Genomic DNA, 22467 nt, shown 5'->3' with positions numbered 1-22467 from the left:
CCCACTGTGTCCTGCTCTCAGGTGTGTGTGTTTGAGAACAGCAGAATAATTTCCTCACACAAAGCAATGGGCTATGGCACAGGGAAATTGCATGGAGTGCAGTTCTCTTTGGTGGAATTCTAGTGGACTATGCTTTTGTGTAGAGTTAAGATTTATTCTTGTTTCCAAATCTGTTTCTTTGTTCCATACCTGAGGCACAATTAAAAGCCAAAGAATACGTCATCATATACTCTGTAAAGCCAGCGGGAGTTTGTTCAACACTTCAATATGTAATGTCTGTTTCATACATATGAAGTACCAGCTATGCCTGGTTTTCTAGGGCATTGGCGTTGTGATAACAATGTTAACATCAGCTGGGTTTAGAACATTGTTGCACTGCACATGTGTGATTTATAAAGGGATTACTAACCTAAAGCAAGAAACATTTGGCCCTAATTTCTTGGTGCCTGGGCAAAACAGAACTTAAAGTCCCAATTTGCGGTTGGGAGCAGATCTAACATCAGCTATGGGAAGGAATACTGTAGAGAGTAGATGGAAAGGAAAGATTATACCCTTCAATGTAAAGCACTCAAGTGATTAATGGTACCCACAAGAGATTGGTAGTACCAAGAATTGCTTTTTGAAAAATAAGAAAATACTAAAAAGGTAGTTTGGTGAGCAAGAGGGAACAAAGGTTAATGATGAAAGTCTGTGCGGAGGCCCAGGGTGTTGGCAAACAGTGAAGAGGAGACTTTGTAGCAGAGAGATACAACTGAGCAAGTAGCTAAAATTCATATACTCTGGGACCAGGCAGTTTGCTTTCATCTAGAAGAATGATTTTCAACGTTTTTCATCTCATGGCACACATACACTAATTACTAAACTTCTGCAGCACACCAAAACATATATATTTTTTGCTGATAGGACAAAAATAGGTATAATTTTGATTGATAAAAATAATAATAGAAATTACCTACCCTTTTTGCTCCAAAGTGACTTTTTAATCAATCAGGGGCCTATACTTGTATATAAGGATTCTGGTACCAAGAATTAACCAGCCAGATGCAACCTTATTATGTGATATGACCAATAAGATACAACTCTCTTATATGACCTATGTATTTATGGTTTAAGACAGGCTATTGTTGTGTTGGCTATTGTCATTCTCTAATTCTACAATCTAAGGGAAAAAATGTCAGTGCCCCTGACTAAATTAGTCAGATATTGCATGTTTTAAAAATTCTTGTGGCACATCGGTTGAAAATGGCTGATCTAGAGAATTCTTTCTGGCTGAGTAGCTACTTTTTTCTCATTTTACCTTCCTCGAAATGACTCCATTCCAGCTTTGTTAAAGGGGCTTTGTGGTCTCTATCCAGCCACCATAAGGATGAACCCAGAGCCAGTAGAAGCTAAAATAAATATAAGTATGTCTAGAATGATGAACAGAAAAGAGAACAGAGGAAGAACTACGTAATAATAGTGCTACATGTATTATTTTCCCTTATAGAGCTTGCTCATGTTCTTGTATTCTAATCTTATTTGATGGCATCACTGTTTTATCATTTATGTCAGAAATCCAGTAGTCACTCCTCAGCACTCCTCTCTTATACCTACATTTAATCAATTAGCAAATTTAGTCCACTTTGCCTGAAATAGTTCACACATCCTTTTTCACTATCTAATGTGTTCTAATTCAATATTTCTTTATCTCAGCACTATTTAATATCTTCTTAAGTAATCTTGCCAAGAATTCCAACTCAAGCTTCATGTTGCTTCTTAAATACTTTCTTTTTATAAAATAAAAATCTGATCATACTTCTATCCTGCTTAAAGCTATTCGTTGGATCCATATGACTTGTAAGATAAGGTCCAAGGGAAGAGAATTGGAGAAATCCGATATATGGGTCTAGAATTCAGGGGTAAGAGCTCAGAACTGGACCCGTCAGTGGGAGTCACCAGCACAGAAGTGGAAGTTAGATTCATAGATGTGTGTAAGACAATTTCTAAGGGGCTATCACAGAGCAAGAAAATGGAGGAGCAAACAACAGACCCTTGGGAAACTGCATCATTTAAGGAGTGGCCAAAGAAGAATTTTTAAAAAGATAATGAGAGGGAATATTCTTTGGGGTGGAAGGAAATTGGAGCTTTACAAAATGAAGGGGCAAGAATGCCTGGGGGTACAGAGGTAAAATCCAGGCTAGGCCATTGGAGTTAGCCTTTGGGAACTCAGTGGTTGTGAAATCACTGACCAAACCACTTCACTGAAATAGTGTGTGTGAGAGGTCTGAGGACAGGGCAGACGACAGACAGCAATAGGAATGGGAAAGAGGTAACGAAGTAGAGACCCTGAGTAAAAAACAAAAATAAAACAAAAAAAAAATAAAAAAACACACACACAAAAAAACCGCTTGAAAACACTTGAGTAATAAAAGCAGAGAGATTATGGGAGTTGGTAAAACTGGGGGAGATGATCTAGAAAATGGGAAAGGTTTAAAGATATTGGTAAAGAGGGAAAGACTGCGGGACAAATTCCTAAAGAAGCAAAAGGTGATGGAATAGAATTAAAGTGAATGAGTTGGCTTTAAATAAGAAAATATTGCTAAGTAACCAAAGGGAGTGAAGGAAGGATCTCTGTAGATGAGGGCAAAAGTTTGCCAGTAGGCATCCAAGATGTAAAAACACACTGTCCAAATTAATAGTGTATGTACTGGACCAACCTGCCGTGGCTCTGCCATTTAACTGTGTGGCCTGGACAGATTATTTAACACCAGTGGGCTTCAGCTTCTCCTAAAGTGGAAGTAATAATAGAGCCCACCTCATAGGGCAATGAGAATCACAATAGTTAATACGCGTAAAGCACTTAGACTGTTGGTAGTATTATGATAAGCACCTAGTAAGTGTTGGCCATTAGTTATGACTAGGTACAAACAGGTTGTTCCCATGCTTGGGATTCCTAAAGTGGTCATGTCCGTGCTACTTTAATTTATTCTGGTAAAAACCCCACCCCCTGGCAGCAGGCATGAACATGTGGCCAGAGTTAGGACCAGCAGAATACTCAAGCCCTTTGTCTGCAGCGGCTGGTTCAAATGAGCCACATGAGCCACGCTATCCAAACCAAGGCAAACAAAACCTTTCCTGATGATTTGTCTCACTGTGTTAAATTGGTAGAGGGGTTTCTTTTCTCCCTTTTACGAGGCCCAAAGAATGTAAACTCAGAGTTGCTGGTATATATACCCTTGCTGTGTGGAGGAAGGTCATATTATAGGTAGTGGCAGAGAATGAAACCAATATTCAGGAAAAAAGTGGAGGCAAGAAATAAGGAAAAAACGGTATCTGGACAAGGGTTGAGTCCCTGCATTCAGTCGTCCTGAGGCCAAATTCCAACACCTTCCCTGGCGGTGGTGTGCACAAAATCCTCTCCTCTTTAGGCATGAGGGTTTGTCTTGGTTTTGTTGCTTGCAACAAAAGGAAACTATTAAATACCTAGAAAGTTTTGTGCTGTATATCCTCTATCCTCTAAGATCAAAAGAGCAGCACACGTAGGAATTGCGTGTGGCTGAGTATATCAAGGAAATTTGAGCAGGAGGTTAGTACATCCTCTATTTCAGTTATGCATTCTACTACAAGATAGTTTGTTTAATAACTGAGACATTCTAGGTTCTTCAAGGTGCTTTCTATAACTCCTTATTCAATTCAAATCCTGTAGGCATGAACTTCGGATTTTTTTTTTCCCTCCAACAGTGATCCAAAATATGGAAGGTACTGTTAGCTTTCTAGCATTCTCTTTCCCCTGTAAAGAAGATGAGAATGATGGGAAGGAGGGCAAACTGGGGTGCGGGTCTACTGTGCCCCCTGCCTTGCTGTCTTCCGTGGTGGTGCTCTCCTCACTGTTATCTCATATTTCCTGCCACATTGTCAGAGTTCCAATGTCTACGCAGACCCTAATTAACTGCAACTGAGAGAGGTGGTGATGAAGCTGCATAAAAATAGTCATAACTGTCTCACTCAAGTCAAACAAAATGTAAATCTATTTTATTAACTGTTAATTCATATGACAGTGGTGCAATAAGGGACGAGGGGCTATTGAGAAAAATTTAGTGCATTGAGGGTCAAAAAACCTAAGGCTGAGTCCTCCCATTTATTATGAGTTTTGCCCTCTGTCAAATAGCTATAACTCTCAGGGACCCCAATTACTTGCATGCAAACAGAGAGGGATGGACGTAAGGGGTCTCACACTCAATAATCATACATTGCTAATTGTAGTGTGTGTCAGCTAAATGTGCAATCCCCAAATTGCATGCTCCCTAAAACAGTTGGAGTTGGGATGACATAAACACACTGTAGCACAGGAAATCTTACAGAGTCATTTCCCAACAACTTTCTGGTGTTTTTATTCCAGAGCAGGAAAAAGTAAAATTCTCCTTAGTCAGAAAACTGTATTTCATGAAGTCTAGGCGAAAGCTGGGACTCCTTTAAAACTTGTTCATCAAACTTTGCCTGGTTCAACTATAAAACTATATAGACTGAGTTTATTATTCCTGTTGGTAATAATTACAGTTTGGGAAGAAAAATATGTGGGATGATAGAGCCGGATTAAACCATTTGCCTTATAGACTGGGGAAGGATAAAGGAAGCCGAGGCAAAAGGGACCCCAGGTTTAGAATTGGATTCTGGGGCCTGCAGCGATGAGAGCGCCAAGGGGCAGCATCGCTGACCTTCTCTGGCATGAAGTTATCCTGGGCGAACCTAAAGCTAAATAACTCAGTCACAGCATTGGGAACAAAGGTTGAGAGACTGCTTCGGCTCTGCCAAGCCTCTTCCTTACTCTGCATATCTGAAACAAAAGAAGAGATGAACAAATGGGGACAATATGACCACAGCTGGGTCAAGTCCACTACCTTTGACCCCTGAAGTCAAATGGATCTTTTGTTTGTTTGTTATGATATATAGACATGAATCTTGGCAAGTGAACCAAAATGTTCTACACAATAAGTTGGGTGAAAAAAAGCTTTTTTTTTTAGTTTGTAGGAAATCTTTCAAAGTGATCAGAGGAACCAGTCTTGGAAATTCTAGCTTCTCAAGCTCAAATACTTCTTTAGAGCTTTGTTAGGCCATGCATTAGCTATGATTCAGGGCAGGCTCTCCCTGACCAGCTAAGCTTTTTACAAATATTTGAGCCACATGTTCTTCATTTCAGTTTTACCTCACTGTTCCTGGATCCATCCACAGTTGGGGTAACACCTAGCAAATTTAAATTGCATTCTGAAAAAGAAGCTGCTCACTATTTAGGACAGGTATGCATGCAACATTTAACATTTACTACTTTTTATCTGTAGTTTAAAAATTGGAGCTAAATTTAATTTATTAAACTTAGTACAATGCTATGGTGATTCCTATTAGGTTATCTGTAACATGTTACATATCTTCATGCTTAGAAAAATCACTGTTCTGCTGATTCTTCTAAATATGACATTATACTCAGCTCCTTATACCAAATACCAGGTGGTAACCTTTGATCAAAAGCAATAAAATCTGACCACTTAAAACAAATAGGATACATGGACACTGAATCTTCAGAAATGTTTTTCTTTATATAAAGGCAAACTGGAAATGTATCATTTAAACTTTGTTTTGCATTCTATAATAAACTACTGTTTTAAAGACTGATGTTAATTTATCCTCATATTAAAGATTCCTGCATTTTGTTGACATCAATTATACTGAAGAAAAAAAATTTGCTATGATAAATTACACAACCTTGTGGATAATCACCATGATCTTGTAGAACAGCTTATTAGCTGTAAAGGATTAAGTGACAGTTTAAAAATATTGCTTGGCACCATCTGAACTCATCCCATTAGAAGATAAAAGGAGTATACTTTTAACACTGCAGCTGAAGGTTTTTTAATCAGGTGGTTATATCTATGGCTATGTGACCTTTTTGAATAAAAGCAATGTAGGAAATTTGATTTTAAATGGTAGAGAATATTAAGCTATCCATGGAGAATTTGCTATAAGGTCAAAGAGCAATAGGACTGAGAAAACTGTAATTATTATAGAATAATTAGGCTTTATTTTTTTCTACCTGAAGACAGAGAGGGCAAAGCCACAGAGATATGCACTGGCTATGCCTTCAGACTTTCCCTCTTGTGTGTTGTTCTTGAGAATGAAGAGCCACTCAGTTTAAAACTGAAATATGAATTTAAGGATTTTATGTAATTTCACTATTTTTATCTTTTTTTAAAGATATTTATTTAGCTATATTTCATTCATATGTGCTTTTTTAAAAGATTTTATTTATTTTATTTTTAGGGAGAGGGGGAGGGAAGGAGAAAGAGAGAGAAACATCAATGTGTGGTTGCCTCTCACATGCCCCCTACTGGGGACCTGGCCCAGCAACCCAGGCATGTGCCCTGACTGGGAATTGAACTGGCGACGTTTTGGTTGGCAAGCCGGCGCTCAATCCACTGAGCCACATCATCCAGGGCTTATTTTTATCTTTATAATACTAATTTGAAATATTACTTTCACCCAAATTCCAGAGCTTCAACTTTTTCATTAACCCATTTATCTTCCTTTGTGGTATCATTTTTAAAATAGAAAAATAATCATTTTGAATCTCTTTTACCTATTTCATTTTTATGTGCGAAATGCTTTTTATAACCTTTAATTTTAGTGAGCTTAGCCCTGGCCACATGACTTGGTTGGTTGGCGCATCATTGTCAGTTGGATCCCTGATCAGGGCACATGCCTAAGCTGCCGGTTCCATCCCCAGTTGGATGTGTGCGGGAGGCAACCGATTAATGTTTCCCTCACATCGATATTTCTCTCTCTCTTCCTTCCTCTCTCTCTAAAAGCAATGGAAACTTCTCCAGTGAGTATATTGTTAAAAAATCATATTTAGTGAGCTTCGAGTCCTCCAGTCTGAAAATGTCAGACTACCGCTATTCCTCGCGCTCTTCCCAGTCATCATAGGCCTTTCTCTGGGGTTATCTTGTGGGCTATATTAAAGGTATTGTCTATGCCTCATGGACTTTGCTTCCTCTCATTCTGGGTGTGGAGGGAAGCACTGACACAGGCAGAGACCCCAGGGGCCGGGGGGCAGCGCTGGGTAGCCTCCACTCACACCCAAGTGCTCCGTGCTACCGGTTTAAAATTTATCATTGGCATGTATTTGCCCAGAAAACTTTAATATGCTCTCCTTATCCACATAATAAAGTTAAAAAGTCCTCTCTCTGGCATTCAAATGTTCTCAAAACTGGTCCTGTCACGGGTGATGATTTCATTGGTTCTCTCCTTTATTCCCCACCCAAAGGCAGCCAACCACCTCCACCACACTCCTCCATCCCCACCCACGGTTTGACCTCAGCCTAGGAAAGAAAAGGGAAAAATTGAATAATTAATTAATTAACGGTCTTCTGATAATATCCACACAATATATTTCTTCTACGCTACTCGGACTCTGAGCTCAGTCCTGGCTGTGAGTCTCCTGGCCCATATCGCCTTCCTAGAACAGGAAGGTGGGTAGGTGGATGGATGGATAAATTGAAAGACATAGACATGGGATATTTTAAAGTGTTGATAAGGTTATAAACCTTTTTGGAAAACCGGAAAATTAAATAATATCATACTTACCATATATACACAAAATAAAAATAAAGTGGCTTTTACTATCTTTCCCTTGAGGTTTTAACTTCAATATGAATTTTAAAAGTTGGCAGGAATATTGCATTAGTCATTCACTGGTTTCCTAATTGACCCTCCGTGATGACCCTATAAAGATATATATTTTGTCATCCTGGCATTCCTGATCTGCTTCTCCCACATTCTTTTCTTACATAACTCATGTATATACATTTGAGTGTTCACTGTCTGTCTCCCCTAAGTTCATAGAAGACAGAAACTTTTTCACATTGTCTACGGTAGAGCCTGGCAGGTAGTAGATGGTCAACACATATTTGTTGGATGAATGAATCAACAAATAATTAAAATGGATGCATGCTCAGTATTTTTAACAGAAGCTTAAGAAAGGGTTGTAAAATAGAGACATTCCTTGTCCCCAAATACAATACTAGGCATGAATGGGACTGGCAAGGAAAAAAACAAATATATGCAGAAGAAAACCTAGATAAACAATAATTTAATTAAAAAGAGAAGAATAAGAAGTTGAATTATTTTTATTTCAGAAGTAAGGAAAATAGATGAACTCTCATAATTTTGTATGTTGTCAAGTAAAGTTTAGGATATAGTACATGTAGGACAAAATATTCTTTCATAAAGGTTAGTTGAAGTTACAGAAGTTAATGAACATGCAACTCTATTTTGATCACACTGTGATGCAATAGCTTTTGTGTAAATAAATGCCAAGAATATAAGGGACACAATCAAGGATCCCAAAGATGCAAAGTCTATGCAGGCGTAAAATGAAGGGAGACAGTTAAAACCAAAGCAATTGATTAACGGAGACTGGCTTGTAGCTAGGATAGAATTACACAAATGCTGGAATAAAAAAGCACAGTCTTATTTCTACCAGCATGTGTTTATGATCATTTTGGAACCTGGAATTTTCAAGAATAATATTTTTCACAATCTGATTTTCCTTATTCTTTTCGCTCTGTTAAGTTTCTTTGAATTTTTCTCACAGAAGTCTCAATTTTCTACACAGTTTATCATTTTTGTGCAAAACGAAGCAGAAACAAAGACTCTCAGATGATGCATGTCTAGGTTCAAGGTGAGAAAATACCAAGATGTATTTGTAGAGCAATGTTTCCATTCCCAAAGACAGAGCAAACTTGGGGCTGGAGGAAGAGAGGGTAGATCTACTCATCCTGCGCAGGAGGGAGCAGATACAGCATCATCCTTAAAAATGGAAGCAAAGGGGATTTTTTTGTTTTGTTTTGTTTTGTTTTGTTTTGTTTTGTTTTGTGTTTTAATTACATAGATCCGGGAGCAGAGTGTAAAGGGCTTGGGATCCAAACTCTGAAAGTCAAGGAAGTTAAACCAAAAAGTTAAAATATTTGAGTCCATACTTGGATGAGGGTCTGTCCCAGAGTCCTGGTACAGTAGTAGTAGAAAGAGCTGAAGTTAGAGAATTCTAAAGAGGAGAGGTAACCAAGGGGACAGAAAAAGTGAACATTTGCAAGAGTGCAAAGAATGGCCCAGGAGTCTTTTATTCTAAGAACTTGGAGAATTAAACAAAGATTTAACAAGCATGTTTTAGGCTCACAAGCTCCTGTGATAGCACAGGGATTGAGACATGGATGAGACACAGTCCCTGCCCGTGAGAGTTCGGGTGAGTCCTAGTTGTGGAATTTGTTTCAATTAAAAACAAACAAACAAAACAATTACATCTCAGAAGTTAAGGCCAGAGGACTTAGAAGAATTTGTATAGCTCATAGTATACTCAATGTCTTAAAATAAAATGAAATGAAAAGCTACGCTCGCAGACATCATTGTCATTCACAGGAGTGACCCTTAAAATACGTGTTTTGTTACTCTTCCTGCTTCTGCTAATCTGAACTATAAAACCAGCCATTACTTGGTGGCAAGTGGAATTGTCACCTATTAATAAGCACTATTATTTTTATAGACACAGGGGAATAGAAAATGACAAAACAAGAGCTATCCTTTAAGTATATAAAGAGCATGTATTCATTGAAAGCAATATGAGGTTTGTAAGAGACCATGTTTTTCAAGAAACCGTACTAGAGATATAAATACTAATTGGAATTTTTATAGAAGGAAATAATGACGAGCAAAACAACCACCTTGTCTTAAAACGAGAAGGGAGGAAAAAAAGGCTTACACTTGGAACTGTGTGCAATGGCATCATACTCCTACGCAAACTCTGTATTTCCACTCAAGATTTAAATTTAAATCTGATAATGTTTATCAAACTCCTGCAACTATGTGGCATGCTGTGGAAACTACAGACTAAGCCAAAGATCCAGTCATAAGGTTCAAGAAACTTCTACTCATCATTTATTTATCAAAAGACCAGAGTTAAAGGCAATGCACTTTAAAGTAAGAGGGAAAAAAATGGTGGAGTGATAAAGAGAAAATTGGACTTCTACTATAGATTTTAAAATGTTTAGAAAGTAAAAATAATTTGAGTTGACATAGAGTTTTTATTTTTAAATCTTTTAAAACTCATTTGATGGGGACAGAGCAGTGGAGTAGAAATAAGGGCATCTTTTTGAATCCCAGTCTTGTCACTTACTTGGCTTTATTTAAAATCTTCTGAACATCATGTTAAGCACAGTAGTATATTGAGGATCAAGTGGAATAGTTCATGTTACGTGCTTAGAACAGAGCATGATATTACATTTCAATAAACATCAGATATCATCCTAATTGTCGTCATCATCATCCTCATCACTGTTCAGGTTTTACAATTATATTTAGTAGATTAAAAAATATAACGCCCTCAGCATAGAGTGGTACTTCCAAAATGGTTTAAAAAAAATCTGCCTGCATACAATGTATCTTATTTGCGATAAGTTCAAGCAGATACAGATCCTTTTTTTCTAGTTTGCAAATGGGAAAACTAAGAAAAATCAAATGCTTGGCAAAAAAGACACGGAGAACCCACAGTGACACTGCAAATGGCACACTTTTGTGGTTAGGAGTGTGGGCTGCAGAGCCTGATTACCTGGGTTCGATCCCTGCCTGAACCACTTTGTGATTTTGGAAAAGTTACTTACCTTTCTGATTTTTAAAAAATCATTTCTAAAGTGAGATTAATGTTAACAATGGCCTCTTACCAATATTAAATACCGGTAGCCTATGCTTTAGATCACCATGGCAAATATATTCACTGTTCACCAACTATCCATGTGTTCCCCTGTATTTCACAGACTCTTTGCAGTTAGACAATGTGGCTATTTCTGACCAATGGGTTGCAAGATCTTGTCACATGTGGGCCAAATCAGAGGGAGAGAGACGCTCTTGATCTCTCTCTTCTCCCACCGAGGTGACCTGGAAATTGCATGTTATTAAGGCAGCTGTGCAGATCAAAGCCGCCTGGATCCCTGAGCCACCACGTGGAGGGTGGCTTCCTTGGAAAGTCACCTGATCCGCATTACAATTCCTCTGGGCAAGAAATACACCTTGTTGCACAAAGTCACTGAAACCCTTGGTTTACTTTTTTAGGTCAGTAGAAACTACCCTGTTCTGACTGTGCAATCATGACTAAGGTTCCAGATCTAAAACCCACCTATATATGTGTATTGGGAGCTCAGAGTAGTAAGGGGTACCTTTAAATGAATTATAGTCATAAGGCTATCAAAAAGATCAGGAAAAATTCAATTTCCTTTCTTTGTTCTTCACATTATACATGGGCCCATTACTCTTCCCAGGCATGGCTCACTAAAATTGCTAGCTGCGGTGTCAAATGCAGTTGATAAGGCAGCATCAATGATTTGTTTTTGAGCCAATTGCCTGTAATCATCCCTGTACCAAGAAATTAAGGATTCTCTAAGCAAAGACTCTCTAAGACCTTTTAGCAGCTAGAGCAGGTGGTTCAGCTTGGGAGAAGGGAGAGGAGATCTTAGCACAAATTAGATACGGTTACTCCATTCCATAAAGTGTCCCTTGATTAGTTCCAGAACTCAAGTAATTACAGTGCCTTATACACGATAGTGTCCAACAATGGGTGTGGGTGACAGCTATGAAGTTTGGGGAGCATGGTCCAAAACCACTTAGGAGTCTGGAAATACCAGGGCTTCTTAGAGAGTCAAAATAAAGGCAATTAATTAAAATGTTTATTGGACAGAAGAACATTCATTATCCTATTTGTTATGGTTTAAAGCTCTTTTATTCTTTTATTTTAATCTAGGTTTTCCAACCTCACAAGAAATTTCCTGTTTATCAAGAGATCATGTTAAAAAAAAATCTACCCCCCCCCAAAAAAAACCACAACCCAACTAAGAATAGGATCCAAGGAGCCCAGAAGACATTACACTATGATTTACAGAGAACTCAGAGTAAACACTTCTGATTGCCTTTCTTAAATTCTTTGAAACAATTCCACTTGACAGACTCCATAAAGGAACAAGCAATGATTTTGGAGTTTAGCACAACTACAAGAAAACGCATAGCAGAATTTATGAGGGCAGGGCTGCCTTTTCCTGGCAGCGCACAGTGGAGGGTGTGATGATGTGAATGCTTACAGTAAGTAAACAGCTCAGTTTCAAGGGGAAAAGTTCAGGGTAATTCCTGATGCTCCTTTGTATCGTATTAATGGATATCCCCAAGTTCCAATCATCTACTGACTTATTAACCAAATATGTGAACTGCAAGATTAAAGAATGGAACAGGCACCAGGAATTTTAAAAGCTTCCTCAGATAAATCATGAAAATTGCTGTGCACAGAAGAGCAAACAACTATTTTCCAATGAGCGCTGTCCATTCTAAAATCATGTGAAGAGATCCCTCCGTGAAAAAACAAGACATAAAATGATGTGGATTAAGAAGATTCACTTATCTGCCCCCTAATACACATCCTTAACTGTAGTTCAGCTTCATTTGATACAATTTCCTAAATCTCTTATGGATGATATAGTTTCATTATGCAAACAGTTTGGTTGAAGTATTTATTTTATAAAGCAGCCAGAGGCTAGGATTTCCCACTGAATCATATTCTTTAGATTCCCAAAGAGACTCTCTTTCCATGAAATGCCAGGCTATAAAAGACTGTTTTGGCTGTCATCTGTATGAGTTGGGGGCTGAATGCTGAATAAATATTCAATAAGGGGTCCAGAGGGAACCAACATAGCTCTAACCATGTATCTATTGATCCACAGGACTCAGCATTATCTAACTGATCGTTGAACTGGTTTCCTAAATAAAGAGTCTGTTGTTAGAATGACAAATGTGTGTTTAGGGAAATAGCCAGAGCCAACATTATTTGGATACTTCGCAGCCATCTCCACCAGGAATCTGTTAGAGGTTCACTTGCAGTGTACCTTCCAGTGGCCAGATGGGGCAGCGCGCTACCCAGCCGACAGACATGGCTTGCTGGTGTCAGCGATTAGCTGCACGTAGGCATGTCAGGAAACACAGAGGCAAGTGGGCACAGTCTGATGTTAATATACTGGTTATTTTTTGGTATGTGTATCCGTTTACCAGTGGATTAGGAGAATCTGCAACTGTATATCTGACACAGAGCATATTTTATATGTTAAGTGCTGCAAATCAGCTGTTAACAGCCACTGATTTATTACTCTTTTATGCACCCTCTGCTCAGCTAGTGCAGTAGGTACCTTGGCACAGTCCCTTTCATTACTGTCCCATAATAGAGTATTTATGATGCTACTCTTGACTCATAGAGATATATTTTACATCCCTGCATAGCACGTCACAATGTTAAGTTACAATACAAGTTTCATGATGGAGGATTTTATAAAAAGAAAAGGAGGTTTAGTTATTATTGTAATAATATAGCCACTACATAGAAAAAGTTAGCAATACCAAACTAGGAAGTTCTTAAGCCTGTAGAAAAATGCAAGTAAGAACGTGGTGTTAGAATGTTTCCTGAAACTGATTTATACACGACATAAAGTCTCTGACACCCAGAAGCATGGCCAAGTAGGACTCTGTGGGGTAGCTGTCTTAGAATCCTGAATGAACAGAATTCTTAAAGCTTTTACAGTTATTTTTTTCTTCTGGAAAAATGGCTTCACAAATTGATGATTTCACATTACCATGCATGTTTTCACATTACCATTTTTTTTCCACAATATTTTGTCTTACGAAAAATATCACTTAGGATGGGTTGAATTATTTTCATTTTTTTAAAAATTAGAGTTTTATTTTAAAATTCTACTATTATTTCTGGGATGGTTTTCCAAGCCTGATTTGCTTTATTTGGCCAGATCTACAGCATCGTGCACCATTATTCCATTTAGTTGAAATGGAATTATCTACCTCATTTGTATAGAACACAAATCACTACCTGCAATGGAAATTTGAGTTTGGCTTATGGCTTTCTTGGTCACAGCAGAATTGCAAAGTAATGCTGAAAGGAAGATATGCTACGCCCATGGCTAAAAGTAGAATTTTATATATAGGTCTAAGTCATTGTCTGGGATGTTATTGTTCTGCTATTCCTAAGGTTCTTGTCTTCACATTAATCTTTACAAGTTAGAGAATAACTGCTCTATTGCTATTTATCAACAAGGAAACTGGGATATACAGAAGTTTGGTACCTGCGAGAGCTTCTCACTACATGGGCAGTGGGTGAATTAAATTTCTTAAAATCCTTTGACACGTCTACTGGTAAGACTATTGGATTGTCTCATAACTGCACCGCTCTTCTTGCCATTATTTTACAGTTAAAATCACCTACAGGAGATCGTTTGGAACTTTTCAAATATTAATATTAGTTACAGCTAATAATTAAAAATGTGTTTTATTTTTCTCAGGCCACACCCAAAACTGGGTCCTACAACATTCACGAACAGTGTTCCTCTGACTCTCGTCCCTTCTCCTTGGGGACACCACCCACTCCCCTCACTGTCTCTCCATACCTTGAGGGTGCCGGGGGGGGGGGTCTTCTCGTGTGTGCTCATGAGTACCACTCTCAGCGACCACATGGTTTGCTAGACTTTCCCTCTTTGCTCCTCTAGCACTCACTGCTATTGTTTGTGATGGACCCTCTGACTCCTGCAAGTCCCTCCGCCCTCCCACTCCGATGTTGCCCCCATGGGCTTACGTTGATGGCTATTGAAATTATGCTGCTTTGGGTCCTTCAGTATAAACCCCCTCACTGTGCCGAAGTGTACATGACGTGCAAAAGTGCAAATGCTGGTGATGACTACTGGGACCCTTGAAGGAGGTCACATCAAAGGAGCTCCCTTTTCCCACTATCTTTGCACCATGGTTAACAGCGTGGGCTTTAGAGGCTGAGTGACTAGACTCAAACTCCAGTTTTCCTGCTTGCTTGCTTGCTGTGTGAACTTGGACGTGTTTCTCAAGCTATCTATGTTGCAATCAATTTCCTTTAAATCTTGTAAATAAAAACAATGCCTATCTCATAAGGCCGTTGAAAGGATTCAGTAATTTAAATATGCTTGGAATACTTAGCTGTGACACAAGGTGAAAACTGTAAATGTCAACTTACTTGGCTGTTAAAGTGCCACCTTGTGTTCCTGAAGTCTCCAGCTGATGTTTACACAAACAGTTCTTTCAATTTTTACTTTTAGCGACCCCATCCTCACCTCAACCCTGTTTTCGCAGGAATCCACGGGGTCTGGATTGGAATAACGTCTGAGTGACAAGTATCCTTCTGCTTTGCTCTAACCCCTGCAGAAAGTGACTGGTATTCAGCAAAATTTCCATGGAGTCTTTGGATCCATTCTTTCTCAGAGCCTACCCATTCCTCCACACAAATAGTCTTTGTGGCAGGGAATGCAGTAGATATATTCCCTGCCATCTAAATTCCACGTGAGAAAGCTTAGGCTTAGTCTGGGAACCTGGCTCCACAGGGTAAGTTTCAGAAGCATAATCCTTTTTTTTTGCAAAACATTTACAGGACAGATTTTTCCCAGTGAATATTTCTTTGAGGTAGAACAAGGTCTCATGTACCTTCGGCTGGAAGTTCTATGTACTCACGCTTTGAAGAATCATGTGTTTCAACTACACAGGTACAGTAGAATATATATGTTTTGAGAAAGGCACTTTCTTGTCACTGCTGTCCCTTGCCCACCTTCTGTAGTGCTTATTTCACACCATAGGTAAGCCATCGCAACTTCCTTCAACTTAGTAGAGCTGATCTCATAAAAATCGCATGAATGTTTAGCAAAGCTCCTTCCTGGTAGCTAGCCTAATCTACAACACTGACCATTCAGTAAGAAAAATTTACTCTCACATTTTAAATCCACATGTATGAAACATACTATGTCCAATGGTTTTCACCGTTCATTTTCATTTTGCTGAACTCCACAGGCGTTGTTTTGGAACTGTGCTCACATTCACTGCTCTCCAACCGACGACCTGGTCAGGGGCGTACTACAGTTCCGCTCGCCACATTAGGATGCCTCCCTGAGTGGAACCCTGGGAAACCCCATCCATCCTGAATTTACCCTTCCCTCTTCAGAGCATGTTCTCTTTGAGGCTGTTGGACTTCGACTACCAACTGAACTCCGGGTGATCATTTGGGACCCTGGAGCTTGCACTTACCCCTTCAGACCTCCTGCTACTCGCCTTCACGCTGTGTGTCTGCACCAGGCCAAACGGCTTGCAGTTAATGGGGAGTGTCCTGAATTTTAATGGTGCTGCGCTTTTGCACTCACCGCTCTTCCCCCTGCAATGCCCTCTGCCTCTCCTTCACCTTCTTTGCCTGATTCACTTCCACTCATCCATTGCATCTCATTTTAGGTATCAGCTCTTTAGAGCCAGCCACTCTGTTTAGAACTGACACAGTGCACTTGCAGACCCCGTCACAGCATATTTGACACTGTGTGACCCAAACAGCTGCCTTTTCGTTGTCCCCACCAGGAAGTGAACTTCTTGGGGACAGAAACTGGGCTTTTTATACCTATATTCCTATATAAACTTTGGCTGGTACAAAGTTTAGCACATAGGGCTGCTCAATGATTATTATACAGGGTGGCCAAAATAGGTTTATAGTTGTGATACAAATAAGTAATACAATAATTAGTAAATAATAATACAAGAATATACTCTGTTATGCATACCCACAGCTGTAAACCTACTTTAGCCCCCAAACCCTGTAAATTAAAAAAAAAAAGGAAGAATAAAAGCAAAAGAAGGAGGAGGAAAGGAAAATAGACATGCAAGTGATTACATCAACAAAATAATTAATTTGTATTTTGCCAATTAGCAAATATTTAATTAGAAGATTGAGGGAAAAGGGAGTAAAAATAAAGTATGTAGAGGCCTGTACATGTTGGAACATATGAGAAGACATGGTCAAAATTCATGACTTATATTTACTATTTATTATGTTACTTTGGGTATAATTTTCCTAAGTTTATAGAAGTACTAATTAACATTCATAGAGAAGCTGAATTTTTATGGCTGTATTTTAATTCAAGCAATGACTTTATTGCACAGACATGCTTATTGGAGAGAGAGAAATTTGGTGTCATGTAAGTTGAAGGTCTTGCCCAAGGTCACAAAGTCATAGTGATGGAGACAAAATTCAGGTTTTCTGGGTCTGAACATCAGGCCATGTGGCCTCTTTTGTATAAGAATAACAACAACAACAACAAAAAGATACTTAGGTCCAAAACTTGCTCTGTTACAGAGAAGAAGAGATTTATAAAACAATGCATATTTAGAAAGCTTGCTCTGGAGAACCTGAGCTCCGATGTCTCTGTGCCCATAGTACGAATCTGGGAGCCGGCGTTCACTAGCTATGTAGCCCTGAGGAAGGCTGTTAACTTCTCCTAGCACAACTTTCTCCTCCTTAAATTAGGGATGTCAGTACCTGTCCTAAGCAGCCTTATTGTGAGCAGCAGATATGTCTAAAAAGCTTCTAGCACATAGTAAGCACACCCCAAATGTTATTATTCTTACAATAGCTAATGCCTTTCAAAAGTTAGCTGCACAGCTCTGACCTCTATGAAGACAGGGACACAGTTGATGAATATTGTGTAAAATTGTATGAAAAGTGTTCATGTAAATTGAGAATATCACTTTCATCCTGTTTTATTTTTCTCCTCCTTTTTGCGCAAGGTACAGTTCACATTTGGGGGCTCACTATTTAGTTTGCACAAATAGAAAAAAAAATTCCCAGTATGCGAATGCTTGAGGGCACCACCAGGGAGCTTCACAAACAAACTTATTACTGTGCATTTCTAGGTATGTAAGCAAGAGATAATTATTTGTCATCCTTGGCATGCACTAAAGCAGAAGAAAACACATTGTAATTTGCACAGCTCTTGGAAAGATCTTCCACATAGAATTGCGTGAGCCTTGATGTTAGCAACCCCCTACAGAGAATACAATACCAGTTACATTTGAAAATTTGGCAAGTTCTGGGCAGCAAATTCCTGCATACTTGAGGCCGCCTTATTGACTTCCTTTCAACTCAGACCCAAGTCAGGCCAAGTTCCTCCATTGCTGAACAACAATGTGGCAACCAGGAATGAATTTTTCCCCACCCTTTATCCCCCAATCCCTCCCTTCAGACAAATCATTCTGCCCAGATTTCAAAGAAATCCCAGAGAGGCATACTTGCCATTAAATCTCCAGGACCCCAGCCAGCACAAATCAAGAAAATGGTTTCCAGGTGCAGACGGCCTCAGCCCTCCTCCCCACTCACTCTAAAATCGGGCGATTGTTCCAAGCTTTAATCTGGAGGTGGACGGAAGGGGAAAAAGAAGGGTGACCTTAGGACTCAAAGCCCACAGAAGATTATTTTGCCTTTTTCACTTTAGCGGAGTCATGTCCATTCTCCAAAACATATCACACAACCCAGCATGATTAATTTCATTGCTTTTGATAAGCCTCAGACCTCGAATAGCTAGGATACAGTATCTGAGCTATAGGCAGAGTCCTAGAGCGTGAGGCTTTGATGAAAGTAGTTCTAATCCAAGATGATTAGTATCTCCCAGTCACCATTTCACACAAATCTGCAACTGGTGGGAAAACTGCCTACTTTCCACAACTGTCCTGGGTTTTCTAAATTCAAGTAATAACATTATTATTGATAAACAAAACACTGAAGGGTAACACCATTGGGAAACACTTCCAGGCATAATAATATTCATAACAGTGTAACACTTGGGAGTGACAATGTTTCACGTGACAACCATTGGCCCTGTTCTTCTCTCTTAGTTTTAATTTATAGTAATTTCTCCCATGCCTGTTTACCAGGATATTTATTATTCTAAATACACCTGGACCTTTGTTTTCTGTACTCATATAGAGAATATTCTTTTAGATTATCAAAATTAAAAAATTTTTAGATTCTAACAAGCCACATCTGCCCTTAGAATATCAACCTACATGCCTCAGTCAAAGGTATGGCCAAAATGTCAAGAAGATGATAAAACATGGTGGGAGGTAAGGCTAAAATGATGGAGGGACTTGCATGAAATGCTAGGCACCGAAGCATTGATATGATAAAAACATTATTTTAGAAAGATAATTCTCGTGCAGGGAAAGGAAATAAACAGGAAGAGGAAGAACCTGGCAGTTGAGAAATCAGTTTGGGGGCTACGACATATTTATATAGTCATTGATCAGGGCCTGAATAAGGGGAGAAATAGAATATTGAAGAATGAGCTGTGAGAGTGAGCGAAATAGGATTGGGTTCGGAGCACAGGTGTAGAATTCAACTTCGGAGATGATGAGCTCTCCCTCAGATTTAAAGCCTTCTGTAAATGACTGAAAATGGGGGAGTTGGAAGCTATGATAGTATATACTGCTCTCCTGTATTTTCTCTACGGAAAAGATGAAGTCAATCTATAGTGACATGCAGACTCTTAGGACAGTGACAAAGTTTGAGTGGCTCTTTTTGAGGGGTAGGAATGATACAAGACAAGGCACAAGTAATATTCCCAACAGTGACTGTAAGCTATAGCTTTCAGGTAGTTTCTATTTTTTTATTTGAGTATTTTTTTCCACTGCCAGCCTGGTATAGCGAACATTCGAGGGTGTTCCCTGTTAGACAAATGGCCTAGCCCTTAAACACAGGAGCAGGTCTCAGCCTTGAGTCCTGCCAAATCACCACTTTGGCTGTGCAGTCTGCACAGTGCCCGGCACCTGGGACCACCCTTCACACAGTCTGCGATGTGACTAGTTCATGGAGTGCCGCAGGGCAGCTAACTGTGACATTATAGAAGCCCAAATAAGGGGATTCTAGTCCCAGGGTGGTGAGGGGCTGTCTTCAGCTCTTACTCTGTTACTGTAAATAGGAGTGAAAGGGGAATCTCTTTATGCCTGTTGAGGCATTAAATCCCCCTGCAAAAAAAAAACAGATTTCTTTCTGTTTGTGGTGGATGCTGCATTGAATCCTCGGTATAGACAATGGCTCATTTCTCTTACCTTCTCTGTAGATAGTTCGCCTTTGGTCTCTGTAAAAGAAAGTGCTCCAAAATCTTTTTTATTTTTTGAAGAGAAAAAGGACCATACAATTGTATTTTTAAAAATGTGCATTGCTGAAGCAAAGTGTTTTTTATCCAGCAAAATATCATTGGACATACCTCTTCTGGATCTGCTACATCTCTGGGACCTTTGCCCATTAACTGCGCTGATTCTGCCAAATCCTGAACTTACTTTAATCCAAACGCTTCAGGAAATGGCAAGGTATAAGAGAAAAATAAAATGGACATTATATGTCAGGAAAATTCTGATTCTGCTACTTAATGGTTACGTATATTTCTAAACCTTGTTTTTTCAACTGTAAACAGAGTATTTTCTTCACAAGCTCAGTGTAAGGAATAAATGAGATAAAACCCATTTAACAAGTGTTACCTCTGTGTCTCTATTCCCACCTGTGGTTAGGTACTCTTTGTAATGGTAGGCCATCTTGTAGGTTTAACTTGGATTTATAGATATGCAAAGGTAGGGATTCATCTTTCTCTCCCATCTTCTATAATCTTAACACTTTAAAATCAGCCTCTGGATTCCTGAATTCCCCAAAGAGTCTTGTAGAGCAATTCCTGACTAATCTCCTGGTGGGATTTCCTCCTCTTCTCCCTTTTTTACTGCTTTCACTTTCAGTTAGCTAAAACTTCCTTTCCTGTGTTACTGTCCTTAAGAACAGTCACATTGGTAAATGATTAGACATTTTATAAAATCTGTCCACCTAGCTCTGCCTTGGGTTCTCTGACCCTGGCAAATAACGGCCAGGAAGAACACTGGCAGAGGGGTCTGAAACTACCTTTTGTTGAGTTTTAATTTTTATACAACAGAATTGAATAAATTTTAGATTTTCCTCTACTTTGGGGATTTGATTGCCTGAGGCTGTAAAAAACATTCAAATTTGTGGACAGAATCATGGAAATATCTTGGCGTGCTTCTTCCAGGAAAACGGAACTCTAACATCTCCATATTCAAATTTACAAGAGTGCTTTACGTATCATTATGTTACTCTTTTGTGCAGGGACCTTATTATTTAGACCCTTGATAAACCATGTTTTCCTTCGAAGTCCCCAGAACAACCTCTTCGTGATCTGCTCACAACGAGGCCTCCGGGCCAGAGATGCTGAGAAACTTCCCCCATCTTGCCACACTGCCATGGTCGAGGTACCGTGCCTTTACTATGATGCTAAATCATTATTTCATATTTAAATATTAACAGTGAGAGATATAGATGGCATTATCATAAATAGTGTAATAATTTTAGGGAATATCATAAAATGTTATGCTAACATATTCTCAGAAATCACCGTGTCCCTTCTCTGAGGGGTGACCCTGTGACCCGAAGGGAGGGACCGTCTGTTCTAGTGACGAGAGGACAAGAACAGAGCTACTGCCTCTGCACTCTTTCTACAATGTCACGCCCCGCTTTGAGGTCTATGGTAGCAAAGTAAAATCAAACTGGAAATAGGTTTTAAAGTTGACAAAAGGATTGTGAAGTTTCAAACCTATAATAAATACTAAGATAAATTTCCTATGTGAGATTTATTTTCCCCCGTCTTGTTATCTTATGTCATTTCATTGGGGTATAATCATAACTGTAGAAACCCAGAAAGTCTTCAAAAAACAGTCATGATCCCATGTTTACAGACAAATCCAAAAATTGAATTTGGCTTAAGCCATCTAAATCAAACTAATTCCCTTCCTCTGGTTAATGCTCCAAGGCTAACATAATATACGGAGCTTACAAGATAGTTTTGGTGTTATAGTTAAGATGAATGGTTTATTCAAATTCAAGCAGTAATATCTTTAGTAAAAATGTTAGCTATGTGAAACTGAAATCTAATTCAGTATAACCAAAATACATCATGATCAATCTAATAATTTTGTCATACTTTGAAATACTCGTTTTAAAAAATATATGTACTTATGTGAAATAGTCCAGCAAGACAGCTGTTAATATTTGTTCTTATTCTGTAAGTGGTTTCCTTTTGTCTATATCTAAGGCAAATAAAACAGATTGAAAAATTAACTAAACTAGAAATTCACACTTGTAAAAGTTTAGACACATAAAAACTATACCAATCAATCATGTGAGGTTTTCTAAAAATATATTCCCAATCCTCCTTGAAGCTATATTTACTAGGGGCCTGTAAAGGAGCTATTTCCAGAGATAGGAAAATATAAAAATAATCAGAAATTTTCTAAACATTTCGCTCATTAAGGATTGAAAATCCTCACAATGATCTGACGAAATCACAAGATCAGGCTTTGAAAAATCACTCTGGGTGTTGCTTTCCCACAATCAGCATGTACTTTACCAGCTGCTCTGTAGAAGCCTGACCCTGTCTGGCATCACATCAAATCTCCTGCTTCCGGAACCGCAGTTGCGAACAACAGGCAACATCTCTAAAGGGAAAATTAGAATCTCTCCTA

This window comes from Pteronotus mesoamericanus, unplaced genomic scaffold (assembly GCF_021234165.1).
Source record: "Pteronotus mesoamericanus isolate MK-2021 breed Mesoamerican mustached bat unplaced genomic scaffold, CSHL_Meso_final contig_94, whole genome shotgun sequence".
Lineage (NCBI taxonomy): Eukaryota > Metazoa > Chordata > Mammalia > Chiroptera > Mormoopidae > Pteronotus > Pteronotus mesoamericanus.
Note: the sequence above shows the minus strand (reverse complement) of the source record.